Raw genomic sequence first — 7,929 nt, 5'->3', positions numbered from 1 at the left:
GAAATTCCAGACTCTCTTCTCTTCTTTCTCTTTTTCTTTTAATGACCTTAGAAGCCATCTTGGATTTAGTTATCACCTACATTTCCAATTTTCATCTTTTCTACTGACTTTTTTGGCTTCCTTTACATCCCAATTAAAATCCCACCTCCTACATTGTCTTCCCCAACTTTTCTTAATTCCAGTGCCTTTGCCCTGTTATTTTCCACTTATCCGGTATATAAGCTTGCTTTGTCTATATTCATTTAAACATTTTCTCTCTCATTTGATCTTAAGCTCCTTGAGGATGGGATCTGTAATTTGCCTCTTTTTGTGTCCTTAGCATTGAGCCTGGCTGGCGCATAGTAGTCATTTAATAAAAGTTTAACTGACTGAAAAAATTGAACTGAATCAAATATCTCCTGTACTCCAGTCCTGCATCTGTAACTGCTTGCTAGACATGTAGATCTGGACTTCTGATAGGTATCTACAATTCAACATGTCCAAAATATAACTCATCATCTTGCCTTCTAAACTCATTTCCCTATTTTTATAAAGGGAACCAACGTTCTTCCAGCCACCCAGATTCACAGCTCAACTCCCATATCCAATCAGCTTTAAGGATTTTCAAGTATACTTCTTCAGTATCTCTTGAATACACACTCTTTTCTCAAACTCACCTGCTCTAACCTAGTCAAGGAACTCATCACCTCTCCCCAAGGCCTCCATGCTTCCTGATTCTTTCCTCTTAAATCCATTTCTATACAGCTGCCAAATTTATATTTTTAATAATCTGACCATCATGTCACCCCCTGCTCAAAAAGCTTCACGGATTCCCCATTGCCTTAAAGACAAAATCCAAACTCCTTTGTTTGATATTAACCCCTTTTGAAAACTGGGTCCAGATTATCCTTCCAGGCTGAATATGCATTCTTTCCCCTCAGGCTCTTTCCACTCCAATTAAATCATATTCCTTGTTTTCCTCAGTACATGCTAATCCATTTTCTATTTCCATATTTTTATAAAAGCTCTTCTCCATTCGTGGAATTCTCCCTGTCACCTTACCTCCACCTCAGGGAGGCCTTAGTTCCCTTGAAGGTATAGTTCAAGTGCCATCTCCTTCAGAAAGCCTTTTCTGATTCCTCCAGTTTTGTTCACCCCCATATCATTCCATATTTATTTCTATATATCCTTTAGTTGCTTATCTGTGAGCATGTTGATATTGAGCATGTGTCTATGTTGGGGGGCGGGGTGAGGGTGGTAGGATGGAGGGATGCAGCAGGTAAGCGATGTAGTGGATAGAATGCAGGGCCTGAATCAGGAAGAACTGAGTTCAAATCTAGCCTCAGGTACTTACTAGCTGTGTGACCCTGGGCAAGTCACTAAACCTTTGCCTCAGTTTCCTCAGCTCTGAAATGGACTGGAGAAGGAAATGGCAAACTACTCTAACATCTTTGCCAAGAAAATCCTAAATGAGGTCATGAAGAGTTGAACACAACTGAAAGGACTTAACAACAACAGTACACAGGCATACACATACTAGGAGATGGAGTGGTATCTATACCCCAACCCAAGCTCTTGGAGCTTATATTCCACTGTCTCTCACTCTTTTATATACATCCCCAAAGATGAATTGATACACAATCGGAGTTTGATGAAGAGCTGCTGATTCTTAATAACAACAATGTGAGTTCTAACTCTTCAGGTCAATGAAATTATCAAATTTCTCTGCTCCCCTACATGAGTAAGGGTAGCAGGGGTCTCAGGGGAGAGGGCATGCTAAAAAAGAGAGTGAGAAGACCCCAAACAATCTTGGAACACTTCCCCCTTTTTGGGGGGTGGGGTTGGCCATCTCTGATTAAATTACCTGAAACTTAAGGAGGATGTCTGAAGAAAGGAACTGAGTCAAAAAAGACTGAGAAAAGGGGAAGTGAGAAGAGATACAGAGATAATTATTGGGGTTTTTGTCTAAAAGAAAGCCCCAGATTAACCACCCTCTCTCAGCACCAAAATAAGAGAGAAATATTGAAGCAAGTCTAACATTTTCAGCATCCCACTTTCTGGAAAGGTCAGGTGGCTGAGTTGGTCCAAAGGGTTTTTTCCTGACTGTAAAACCCCTAATATGCTTTCTCAACCCTGTAGTTGATCTTATAGTTGCAACACATCCTTTCCCATCAAATCATCTCCCTCTTTAGATTGATTTCTAGTTAAGCTCTCAGTTGATTATAAGTAGTCACCAGGATCCTTTTCGTCTTATAACTTAGCCCTCAGAGACCAAATTACATCCCTTCCTTGTTCTCAGCTCCAAAGGTTACATTGCTTTAAAGTTAGCTTGGCTTCTTTTCCCCTTCAAAGCTGGGTAAGCTGCAAAGCTATTGGCTCCCTCCCCAGCCTTGGCCCTGGTAGTTATTTGGTTCTGGCTGCAGCTGTTTTATGAAGGTTTTGCACTTAGGCTGAATCTCAGAAAAATTCACACCCATCCTTATGGTCCTTCCTCTACACTACTATTTACTGTTCATCTGGCCTGCACCCCAGTGACACCTGAAAGTCCAGGCATCAAAGTGGAAGGTGAGTTCCTAAATTAAGCTTCTAGGGCCTTGCTATTCTCATTGCTTTGAGAGAGAGGGAGAAAAACAGATATCGTTGACTTCCCTGCCCACCCCCCATATATCACAACGAAAACATGTCTGGTTTACACTGGACATACAAATGCTCGTCATGGGACTTGTTCTAGACACACAGCTCCTAAACGCTTTACTTCCATCTTTATAAATGAGCTAGAACACATAACAAGAAGGAGAAAATGGAGCCCTCACCAAGAAGCAATTGAAACAACCTCTCAGTCTAGGAATCAACCAAAAAGAAATGTCATCCCCTCCACCACTGATGGTTAGGAAAAGTCACACCAAGTTCATGACCCATCAAAAGGGGGAAAAAAAACTATCATGAAAGAAATAGCTAACACATCACCCTGTCCTTCCACACATTCTTATGAGAACTCATTTGCCTTGGACCACCTGACATCAATCCATAGCCGTCTTACATTAGTTATTTCAGATCCCCACAACATTGCTTAACCCATAAACTCAAAACAATGGCAACAGCAAACGGTAAGTATATATTCCCAACAGCACGTAAGAAAAGAGCATCGACTATAGACTTGCTTGGGCCACATTTCCTTTCTCACTCACCAGGTTTGGTTCCCCTATTGTTTTGGCAGGCCAGTTGCTGGTTGGATTCAGCCTAAGAAGAATCTTACAATCAATTGGGTGCCTTTCTTCAACCTCAAAGGTGTTCACCACTCGGCAGAAACCCAAGGGAACAAGGATGCTTCACGATTCTGTGTCGAACCCATCAATAAGTGTCCATAATGAGCTACGTATCCCAAAGAGATAAACTGGACTCCAGACAAATAATAAGTCGAGATGCTCCAGGGTAAGATCCTTAAAAATTATCTTTAATTGATGCCAAGTATGAACAGATAATAAAGTGACAGAAGCGAGGAAAATTGCATAGATGAAAACTATGCACTTCAGTTAGACTCTCAACTCATAACATTCAATGTCCTCTAACTGACCAATCAAAAAGCTTTATGAGGACAGGGGAAAATGAGCAGTAACCTGAAAATGAGGCTAGCAATTTGCAAACTCAGGAAGCAAAATACTGCTTTGTCGGCTTCAATGGTTTGTTGCCCTGATGGTGCACTTTAAATTAATACTATTCGTTTTCTATTTTAACCTTGGTGATTAATACTTTATTTTTAAAACCAGAGGTATGTCATATACAGCCCATATTATCTACCTGCAGCTGTTGAATACATGATTTCCAAACAGTACATTAGAGAATAAAAGTGCTTCTGCATGTTCATGGAAAGGAAAAACTTTTCAGCTGGCATATTATGCATGGGATTTCATCCCTCCCTATCACCCCATCTCCCACCAACTTTCCCACCTCTCCCAATCTCCTACCCCTGTTTATTGTTTCAAGGGTCTTAGTTTTGGTTTTTGCTAATACAAAACCTCTTTCACTGCATTTTCATTCCGTATCTTGGAAAACCCAAGTAACTTCCCAATTAAAGTGGCCCTGCAATTGGGGCCAATAACCCTGTTGGATATCCTGGCTCTCCCAGGGAAATCTATAGCAGTTTTACCTGTGTGAAAAGATGGTTTCTGATTCTAAATACTTATATATTAAATAAAGATTTAGGGTTTCAAACCAAAACCCTAAACCTTGAAACTCCTTCAAGGTAGATGAGGAATTATATCTAATTAACACATGATTTGCTTCTTTGCAAAATGAAGTGTGTAAATTTCTCTGTAGCTTGCCTGAGTGATGAGGAAGAGAAATTTTACATATACCTCAAAGTTCAATGACATAAAGATGAGCAAAACAGTCTGAATGGCAGATGGGAATCTACTTCCTGATGCCACCAACCAATGATGATTATACCTGATTTCATGTTTATTTTTAATTTAAAAGCAGGCCTGACATAGCAAACACTTCACGGTTTAGTTGCCTGCTTTAAAAAGTTCAGACTGATTGTTTGGCAATCCCCTTCTTCCTAACAAATTGTACAATGGCTGGTTACCACCCACCAATTCTCACCACTCCCAAGAATATGCCATTCCTGGAAGAGAAAGGAGAATCGCCTTCTGCTCAGACTTTCTTTCATTCTTTCCGTTTTATCCAACTGAGTTATCTATCGGCCAAACAAGAGGTTAAAATTATAAGTGTATGTGTCAAGTTCTCTCACAACAAATGGGGAATGGGTTAGGACCTTTATTTCCTGCCCCTTTCAGAAGTGTTTTTTCTTATTTGGAAAAATCTGAATGTGGTGCATGAAATAAAGGAGGCCCTTACTCTTGCAGTGGAATGGAAATTCTACTTGGGGAAACACATCCCTCACTTATTGTCTGATGACTATTATTTCTAAGTGAGTTAGGATGGTAATTTCCCTTTGTGCTTCAGCTCTACTGTAATGGGAACTAAACCATCTGTACGAACTCCTTTTTTAAGGAAATGATTGTCCATTAGCCATGACTTCAAGAAACTGCTGCTGCTTAACTTGGTATCACTGGGCTAACCCACTACCAAGGAACTGAATGACTGATTTAATAACATCAACTTGTGTGTGTGTGTGTGTGTGTGTGTGTGTGTGTGTGTGTGTGTGTGTGTGAGCAAGTGAANGTGTGTGTGTGTGTGTGTGTGTGTGTGTGTGTGTGTGTGTGTGTGTGACAGCAAGTGAAAAAATAACAGAAAGGTTTATGGCTATAATCTGCCTTCTACACATTCAAGGACAGAGGTGATTTAATTTCTTTGGTCACTTCAAATCTGTTGAGTTAAGTTAGCTCCTTTCAGAGCTTCTTGGTACACTAACATCACTGGCAGGGACCAACATTTCACCCTATTAAACTAGGGCCCCTAAATTCTAGAAGAACTGATTTGTGCATATCAGCACTTCTGAAATTTTCTCCCCCAAGAGAAAAACCAATTTTCAGAGCTATATCAGTCTCTGGGGAAGAAAAGGAAAAAAGACAAAAGCCAGTCAAGAAGAAAAGAAAAGAAAGAAATAAGCCAGAGGGTATTGGTTAAATTCCTTAACAGGCAGCTGTGTTAAGTGCACCTTCAGGTCTACAAATACATTTCAGCCCTGTTGTAGTGCAAGGAATAAGAGCTTTTTGTCAAACTTTGCATGCCTATACTACACAAAATAATCCCTGTAAGCCATCCTTGTTGAATTCTGGAAATGAATTAAGAATGGGTAAGGGACATTCAGACTCCCCATACCACCCCAAACTCTTTAGAACTCACCCCGAACCCTTGTCAACAGGCCCATCCACATACAGCTCTTTCTCCTCTAACACATGCAGAGAGTCATCAGTCCAGTGGACAGGCTAAGGTGAAAGGTTCATGCTACTAGAGACATCTAGTAGCCAGTCAGTCTCATCTGCTTTGGTCCTATTTTCTGGTCCTTTCAGAATTCATCCCACAGCACTGAATGGATTATTGCTGTTGACTGAGTGCAGTTGAATACAGGAAGTTGTGCGTTCTAGACCTCTGAGTGGAGATGAAGTTTTAGAACATTCTTGGTTGTTTTGTAGTTGTTTTTTTAGGGTGGCTTTTTTCCTCCCCTAAACAGGGAGTTCTAGGGGGAAGGGGAGGGATTGAGGGGACAGAGATGAATGGCTGTTAGGGAAAGGGGAAGAGTGGGAGGAAGCACCACAGGCTCATTCTGGAGAGGTTTCTCGTCCTATGGTCAGGTGCCTTCCAGTTATCACAGGAAGGTCACGGTCTTTCAGTCCCTCTTCATATAGGGTGTGTCTGTCTGTAGCCATCCTTCAGGCTCATAGAAGCCACACAAGCAAAGAAAATGTCTAAATTATTTCGCTTAGCTTAGCAAGTAAGCCTTGTGCACAATTATATTGTGTTAAGTGCCTTATTATACTGCCTAGAGAGGTGGGAAGGGAAGAAGGGAGAGAGGATGGGAAAAGATCCCTATACAAAGCAGGACAGGAGAAGGAAGTGGTCAGCAGCAGGCAGCCTCATGCTAAATTCAAAAGGAAGCTCCATCCCCACCTGTGTGTCCTTAAAGATTTTTGAGTGCCTCTCAGTTAAGTGACAGCTGTTTGTATCCAAGGACCTACGCATTTCCTTCCTTTAGCTGGTCCGTAAGCAGACCACCACTCTCTCTGAGGTGGGTGATTGGGGCAGAGGTTGTAAGGTGTTCAGTTAATGGAGGTGGGAGCGGAGAGGGAGAGACAAATGAGAGTAGAAAGAAAAAAGGGTGAACTAAAAAACTAAAGGACTTGAGGCGGGAAGGTCATGGAAAAGGTTATTTACTGAGTTATTCTGGATTCCAGAATAACAGAGGAGTAAGAGTAGGAGGGGAATATGAGAGGCATGGAAGAGAAAAGAACCTGTACATGATCTGAGGAGACACTAGAACTTCATGGGGACTCTGGCAGGAGTCAAAATCCCAAAGCATTTCTCTCACATTTTTAGAAGAGGAAAGAAGAAATTAAGTCCATTGTTCATGTTCAGTCTGAAGCTGGGTCTCGGGCCTCAGGTCACTGTCAACATCGGACTATCAAAGGAAACAAGTCCACTGATGACACAGAACATCATTATCCTTGTGGTCTTCTCTCTCCAGGAGTCAATATGGTGTGGTCTTCTCATGTTGGTGGAGAGGGGATTGGAGGTGGGGAGTGATCAATGAGGGAGGGAAGTTGGTGAGGGTGGAAAAATTAAAAAAAAAAAAAGATGCCCCAACTCCTCCCTTCCCCCCCCCCCTTTAACTTTGTAGCTGTATTAATGGAGGCACTTTCTGCAATTCAGTGGGTGCAGGATAAAGGCACTAAGCAACTATTTAAATAAATTGATTTTCTTCAGTAAGTTCTCAAAGGGAGTACCAAAGGCTCTAAAGACCTCAAATCATAACTGCAAAAAAAAATCATCTATAATTTGGATGCGCACATTAGATAAAGAATTTCATTTACATTCTAAGAATGCACCAAAAAGCATGCAGTATTGCACCATTTTTTGTTTTGTTTGTTTTTGTCTTTAGCTATAGAGGATACTGTTTCTTAGGTGTTGCTATATATAACTTGATAGCTTTTTTTTTTTTTTTCCATATGCTTTCCCTTTAAGGGATGGGAATAGTTGATCCTCTTTCTGACAACACCTGGACAAACAAAACCAAACATTTCCCTGAGCAAAGGCAGGAAAATTCACTGAGTCCCCCTCTCCCTTCACTTTTTTGGGCCCTTCAGATCATAAACTTTTTAAAAATTTTTGCTTATTTTTTTCTTACTGAAATCATGCATTAATGAATTCAAGTTACACCTTAGTCAAATAAGTCAAATAGGCCATGATGCGGAATAATAGAACATGCTTTGAGCTCCAAAAAAAGTATTGTTCCCATTTGACTAACATATGCACTTAAATACAGTACTT

Source organism: Gracilinanus agilis, chromosome 5 (genome assembly GCF_016433145.1).
Source record: "Gracilinanus agilis isolate LMUSP501 chromosome 5, AgileGrace, whole genome shotgun sequence".
NCBI lineage: Eukaryota > Metazoa > Chordata > Mammalia > Didelphimorphia > Didelphidae > Gracilinanus > Gracilinanus agilis.
This window is presented reverse-complemented; position numbering follows the sequence as displayed.